This window comes from Solanum pennellii, chromosome 3 (assembly GCF_001406875.1).
Source record: "Solanum pennellii chromosome 3, SPENNV200".
Lineage (NCBI taxonomy): Eukaryota > Viridiplantae > Streptophyta > Magnoliopsida > Solanales > Solanaceae > Solanum > Solanum pennellii.
Window position 1 is genome coordinate 62882523 of NC_028639.1, and position 8021 is coordinate 62890543.

Genomic DNA, 8021 nt, shown 5'->3' on the forward strand with positions numbered 1-8021 from the left:
TATCAATATAATTTCATAGTTTGGAACTGTGCTCTTAATTTTAACAATTCGAGCAAACAACCTTACAAAAACCAATTTGTAAGTTGACAACAAAATACATGTGACCATCGCATAGATGCATCAATCATATAGTTGCAAATGATCCACATGATAGGTGAACGGACCCATATTCACCCTTTTATATGTTCCAAAAATTTTATGGGATTACAATCCCAACCTTAGCTGGTACAATGTTCATTTTATCAAGAGAACAAGCAACACAAGAGAATTCTTGAAGAATCTTTATTTCTTCATCATATAAATCACCTGAATTCTCAATCACGTTTGCATCACATTTAGTCGGAATGGTCAACCAGTCATGCCAACTTATCTTTATTTTAGTACACTTATAATTTACTTTTACGTGTGATTTCATCAGCATGTACATGTTTAGCATGTACATGTTTGTATGGAACAAACAAGAGGAAAAGTGGGGTAATCTTTTACATAAACATTTACAACCCTCTTCGATTGTAGTGATTTATAGTCTCAATATTTATTTTCAATTCATCCAAACTTAAAAAGTTTCTTTTGAGACTTACTACAACCCCAATATTATTCCTCTGATAATAGCACAACTCGTTAGAGCTTGCAATTAATTTTGTGTACTATCACATATTGCATGACACCATCCCTATGGTGAGCATCTCCTTCAAGGAGGAAATTATATTATTATTTTCATGGTCAAAATCATTACGAGCAAGACGTCTTTCTTGCTTTACTTTTGTTGTACCATAGTTACACAAACAATGACAAATTTGTATTGCCACATAATAATGACCACAACCCTTATAGGCAAGCACTATTTCTTTCTTTTGTCCTTTCGTTAGTTCACAATAAACATACCATAGTGACGTATAAAAGGTACAATACAATTAACCATTTCTGCCAAATAAATTTATTTCCTCTCAAATCTCCCGTAGAGATGAGAAGTGACATATATCATTTTTTCTCAAACCTTCCATAGAGGTGAGTTGTGGCATATATTCAACCCATAATGATTTTATCACATCTGGACCCATTCTCTTATAGAATGGTCGAGCATTCGCGATACTCATCACAAGTCACATTCTCTTCAAGGAATGGACTAATTATTTATATGTACTTCATAAATTTGCATTATAAGCACATTGTCATGGCGTTAAAATTCATCATATTACTATGACACACCTCAACATCACTTTGAAAGATCAAGTGTACCATCACTTTATCTTCTTGTATCATGATAGAGGATTTATAAACTTGTCAAATTATTGGTTGACAATATTCACAAGTCTAATGATCTTTCATACCATTTTGATAATATTGTCTTCACATTTTGAAGGACTATTTGAAGAACTCATAGTGTTCTTCCTTTTATCATTACCACAATGATGACTATTATAATTCTGTTCCTCCACGCCCTTATTCATATCATTAATTATTTGTCATCTTTCAGACTAATCATTCACTGCTACCACATTCATATGATTGAATGGAGCAAGTCAACAGGCGGATTTCAGAGTTATCACATGTTGCTACCACATTCTTTTCAAGGAATGGAGCAAATTCAATATGATGAATTTCAAGACGTTTCTTCAAAAATATATTATTTTTCTTAGTCATCATTTTATCATCGCTATGGTGCATTGGCTTTAACTCAATGTCTTACCCATATAAGGCGTGTTACACCATAATTCTATGGAACTTGAACCCAATCACGGTGCATCAAAACTCAAATTGATGTCTTACCCTTTTGGTGCGATAGAGACTTGAACTCATGGTCTTACCCTTAATCAACAGTATAATAGACCGGAGTACAATATGACTCACCCTTTGATTCTTTCAAAACAATCAAAATAATATTCAAACTCATGCTGTTAAAATTTTATACCTTCTTCAATTTAAGAAATTTTGTATAGGCTGTCATATTCAACCAATAGTAGTATATGTCTTCGGTTCCTGATAATTGTTAGTGACTGAATACTATTTTATTCTAAATCATAAAAATATTTTAGAAAATACATACCTGATTTTATGCAAATAATACCTTGATTCTCAGAACGAGATCAACTAAAACATGAGTTAAAGAAAAACTAAAACTCACTCTCAATTGGCTAGAGACTCGTGCTGATAACGTGTTATAAAATCAAGCTCATAAGAATATAATCATAAAGAGAAGAAGACAAGAGAAGTAGACAGAAGAAATGGTGAATGATATCTCTATTTATAGGTAGAGAAATCAACCAAAAGGTCACCATGTTTAATGTCACATTAGTAGATACATTTCTATCCCAAAAAGATTCATCACCTTGGGAATACATATCCATGATAAGGATAAGTTTTTGATAAGCTTAATGGACAATCCACTTAATTCAATGTATTTATAACACTTTGAAATTTTTTATTTGTAGCAAGGTATAATTGATCATCAATTAATAATTATTAACAATACAATTGTGTAAAAATAGAGAAAAATGCATAAATATTAAAAAAATAAACATACCTTTTGTGATTATGAGGCATGCCACATTAACATGATGAAGAACCAATAGTTACGGCACATTCAAAAATATTTAAAAAAAAGAGTTACGGTATCAATTTTATCAGAAGAAAATTGCTCCGTCAGGAGCGATTTTGCCCTTTTAGTTAAAAAAAATTGATATCTCCTTTTAAAATTTTTGATAATTTTTTTATCTTTTTGGCTCCGGACTCAAGAAATATCCATTGATGAAATCTGATATATCTCACGAAATGAATTTCTTGACTTATTTTTAGAATGGATACTTAACGATTGAACTCTAATTCTTGCTTTGAAACAAGACCCAGAAGAGAAGAAATTGATTTTTGAGAGTTAGTAGTGAATGAGGGGTTAGAGTCACTAGGAATCACATAATCCACTTAGAATAGTCCAAAACGATGTAGTATATAGATTAAAAGAATGGAAAAAAACAAAAACAATCAAGGCGCAGCTATAGCGGCTTGAACGGGACAGATTCTCGAAATTCTTCCCAAAAATTTTTATTTCGGAACACACTTAACCTTAATATTATGCTATACAAATTTAGATTTAGGGAGAGACATATTGAATAGAATTAGAACTTAACTTCCTAAAACAAAAATAAAATCTTTTAAAAAATTAAATAACATTGATATTGATATAATAATAATAATAATAATAATAATAATAATAATTAAAAAAAATACTATTGGCTTATATCAAAAAGCTTCATGGTAATATCCTTTTCAAAGGATGGTAACATATATACATACGTTAAAAATTAATCAAGAATAGATAAAATAAACTCTTAGCTTACTTCTTTTGCTCTTGATATAAAAAGCTTCATAATAGTTATCCTGTTTAAAAGGATGCTAACATATATACATTAAAAATAAAAGTCATGGATGGATAAAATAATAGGAAGAAGATGAAAGAGAAAGAAAAAAAAATTACATGAAACCCTCCAAAAAGGTATAAGAAGATATGAAAAAAAATACTTACATGAAACTCCAAGGAAAATGTCTAAGAAGGTATGAATGAATTGTCTAATTGATTACATGTGATTAAGAATTAAAAAAAAAAACTGACAACACGTGGGTTGCTGGAAAAATGTGTGATAATGCACATTAATTACACCATTATGTATTTAGGTGTTACATATTTCGTTTTGGAAGGAAGAGTTAAATGTAGTAAAGTCAAATAATAAGGAAAGTGAATAATTGTTTTTAAAGGTTATTGAACAGAAAATGAGAGAAAACAAATTCTAAATTCTAAAAAATAAAATAAAATAGTATACTGATCAATGAAGCATGCCATATCAGCGTGATTTTATTCAGCTTTATATTATATAGATTATACTTTTACTAAATGTCTTTACAGATATTCGGATTGCTTTCCAAGTAAGTTATTCAAACAATATTTTTTATTCATTGTTGTATATATTATCAACGTTAAATTAAGCCATTTCTTGCATTATTTTTTTACTTTATTATTTGTCTTTATTTCATGTTTATTATATTTATACATTATAATTTGTCTCCTCAATTTGAAAAAAATGAATTCAATCGGAACTCACAATTGTGGACTTCAAAGAATGCCTAATATCTTTCCTTCGAATAATTTGAACCCCTTACCTAGGATCTATTGGTTTCGTACACTTTTTTTTAGTTAATTAATTAATTGATTTTTTAATTCTTTCTAAAATTAGGTGGCGACTCGTTTGATATATTTTTTTCTTAAAATCCTTTAAATTTGATTTCATTGATTATTTTTTGAGTCAGCACGATATTTACTCATTATTTGAATAAAGTAGGGATGTAAACAATATGCATTTGAAATTGCAAATTCTAATTAAATCATGGAAATACTTGTATACTTAGGGTTGATGAAATTAACATTTAAAACATGGAATTCCAAGTAAAATATACAATTAAGGGTTAGTCATGAAGAAAAATTAATGTACATTAAAAACTCATGAAGATTATACATAGAAATTCTAGTTTGAAGAATTTATGGAACTGTAAAATCTAATGGTTGTTTGGAACTCAGTAACCGAAGGAATATCGAGTGCGAAGCCAAAAGGGCAAAAGAAATTGTCAAAAATACCAAAAGGGTATATCAATTTTTTTTAATCAAAAGGGCAAAATCGCTTTCGACGGAGCGATTTTCTTCAGACAAAATTGACGTGTTAATTTTTTTTTTTTTAAAAATACCAAAATCGCTGCTGTCATCCAAAAAAATTCTTTTTTCTTAAAATCGCTGCAATATGCAGCGATTTTATAAAAAAAAAAATTTACAAAGAGGCAAACAAAGTTGGCAGCCTCTATTGCTGGCTTGCTGCAAAGATAGGAAAAAGAAATTGTTGCTACAGTAGCGATTTCAATTTATTTATTTATTTTTTAAAAAGAGCGACACATTCAACAGTATTAAAAAAAAAAGTTACGGTATCAATTTTATCAGAAGAAAATCGCTCCGTCAGGAGCGATTTTGCCCTTTTAGTTAAGAAAAATTTGATATCTCCTTTTAGAATTTTTGATAATTTTTTTTTATCTTTTTGGCTCCGGACTCAAGAAATATCCATTGATGAAATCTGACATATCTCACGAAATGAATTCCTTGACTTATTTTTAGAATAGATACTTAACGATTGGACTCTAATTCTTGCTTTGAAACAAGACCCAGAAGAGAAGAAATTGATTTTGGAGAGTTAATAGTGAATGAGGGGTTAGAGTCACTAGGAATCACATAATCCACTTAGAATAGTCCAAAATGATGTAGTATATAGATTAAAAGAATGGAAAAAAATAAAATCAATCAAGGCGCCGCTATAGCGGCTTGAACGGGACAGATTCTCGAAATTCTTTCCAAAAATTTTCATTTCGCAACACACCTTTTAACTGTGATATTGTATACTAATCACTCCATGCCAAGTACGATATCAGAAGTTCTACATATCCAAATTCACTTCCGGAAAGCCCTATGCATTTCTTAATGTTTTATCTACTAGAAAATATTATTCAAGCTTAGAAATAACACCTAATCCATTCTTGGATTGCTCTATACCTCAGCTCACTCATATTTTGTTTTAGACTGGCCTAGCCTAAAATTTTCAAGGCACCACCGAACAGTTTTCTGGCCTAAATCTTTCATCATTGATCTACCCATAACGTGGTTTAAGTGATAAATAAATTTACTTTTAAATAGTAAAATTATGTAATAGATTGTCATAATAATTTGAGCGTGTAATTAAATTTTTGAGATAAATTCAGGAGGAAATCTATGCCTAGTCTCTAAGATGATACCACAAATACGAGGATTATATACTATTATATGAAACCATCGATATTAACCGTAGGGCTTACTGGCATGTTGTATAGAATCTTTTGCTTATATATGTTGAGACCAAAGGTTCGAACCCAGTGTGGGGCAAACTTTCTTTTATAATGAGACTTTATGGTTAAAAGACATATTAATACATATGTGTGCCTACTTATTCAATTTTTAAAATTTCTGTTTCTATTTATTCAACTTTATATAAGTTTAAGTATTTACTTATGGATATCCAAAATTAAAAATAGTAGATGCCAATTGAGATCAATTTAAAGGACATTTTTGGTATACAATTAGCTTTAGCACCATTGATCTCCAATGAGACTCAAATAAACCAATGAGCCAAGACTTGTACATGTTCACATAATTGATGACAAATTCTACTATAAATTGTTTTTATGTTGTGTACGTTGTTCTTCAAATTAAGGCAAAGTGGCGATTCGCCTCTGTTTATGTATACCAAACGACGAGTAGCTTAATGTCATATATTTACAAGTCATGATACACACAATTTGAGTTCCCCTAACATTCCTTGCCTTGCAAAAATAAGCATCTACTTCTTTTCTTCTTAAGGTTAGAAAAGAACATGCATGCATGTGTGTGTCACACTCACAATTTAGAGTCTAATGTGATCTATATGAATGTTATATAATTATCCTAGTTATGGTACTTTGTACTATCGTTTTAATATGTGACATATATTTTTCGTTAAAAGGGTAAATGGAGTTATTCTATTTTAATTGATAAAATTGAGATTAAGAAGGAAAATAATTATTTCTTACATTTTTATCTGTTAAAGTGATTTAAAAAAAAACAAGAATAATATTCTTTAAGGTAATATTATTATTAGGAACAAGATGTATATTAAAAGAAAAAAATTAATATATTTATTTGAGAAAATGCATTTTTGACCCATTTATAACAATAGAGGCAATTTGAACCAAAATATTAATGAGAATATTTTTGAACCAAACTACAAATAGAGGATATTTATGCTATTTTACATAATTTAAAAAATATTTTTGACAATTTTCGTATAATATATATTATTTGTGGCGTAAAGGAATGTAGCTTTTGTCAATTATTAGGTTACCATTATAATGAAAAGTTGATCAAATATTTCACGTGATTCACGGAGCTAGTTGGGAGAATCTTCATTTACTCAAAACTTGGTAATTGAAAAATACCTTGGAGATCATTTTGTATTACAATTAATTACTTAAAAAGGAACCGTTCTACATGTCAGTTGTATAAGTTATCTTAGGATTGATTATTTTACTAATGTAACATGCCATCTCACAGTTGCAAATCATTAGTCAAATATTAAACTAATGAAAAGGAGAAAAGCTGGAATATATAGGGAAATTACGGAGAATAAGAAATATTTAGCCTATATTAGGGATTATAATACAATTTAAGAAAATTATAGTTTGTGGCTATAATTTTAATATATAATTACTTATAAATGAACATTTCCATATTTCAGTTGTATAAGTTATCTTAGGATTGATTATTTTACTAATGTAACATGCCATCTCTCAGTTGCAAATCATTAGTCAAATATTAAACTAATGAAAAGGAGAAAAGTCGGAATATATAGGAAAATTATGGAGAGTAAGAAACATTTAGTTTATATTATGTATTATAGTACCATTTAAGAAAATTGTAGTATGTGGCTTCTTCTCCAATTCTCGCTATTTGTTTTATTCGTATAATTGGTCTGGTTTCTATAATTTTAAAATTTATATAATTCGGTTATTGATCGTATAAATTCAAAATTTTGTATATGTTTATCATAGTTATGTACATACGATTTATGAAAAATTCATAATAAATTATCTTGTTTGTATATTGACAAGCGAAATATACAAACTACAACCTTCATAACAAATATAATTATAGTTATGAAATACAATTATCAAAACTATAACTATAAAATATTACTATATCTATTATATTTATTATTTCTAAAATTTTATCATCTGAATATTAAGATGGATCGGAATCAATTTGTCTTAGCTATCAATGAAATACTATACTTAGAGGATGAGTCAAATATATCTTTATTGAAGCATCCAAATGTCACTTTAACGTTTATTCTTTACTATTGAAGGAAGGCTTAAAATATTCCATACTTAGTAGCCCTTTAAATATGGCTACATATTGTTGAACT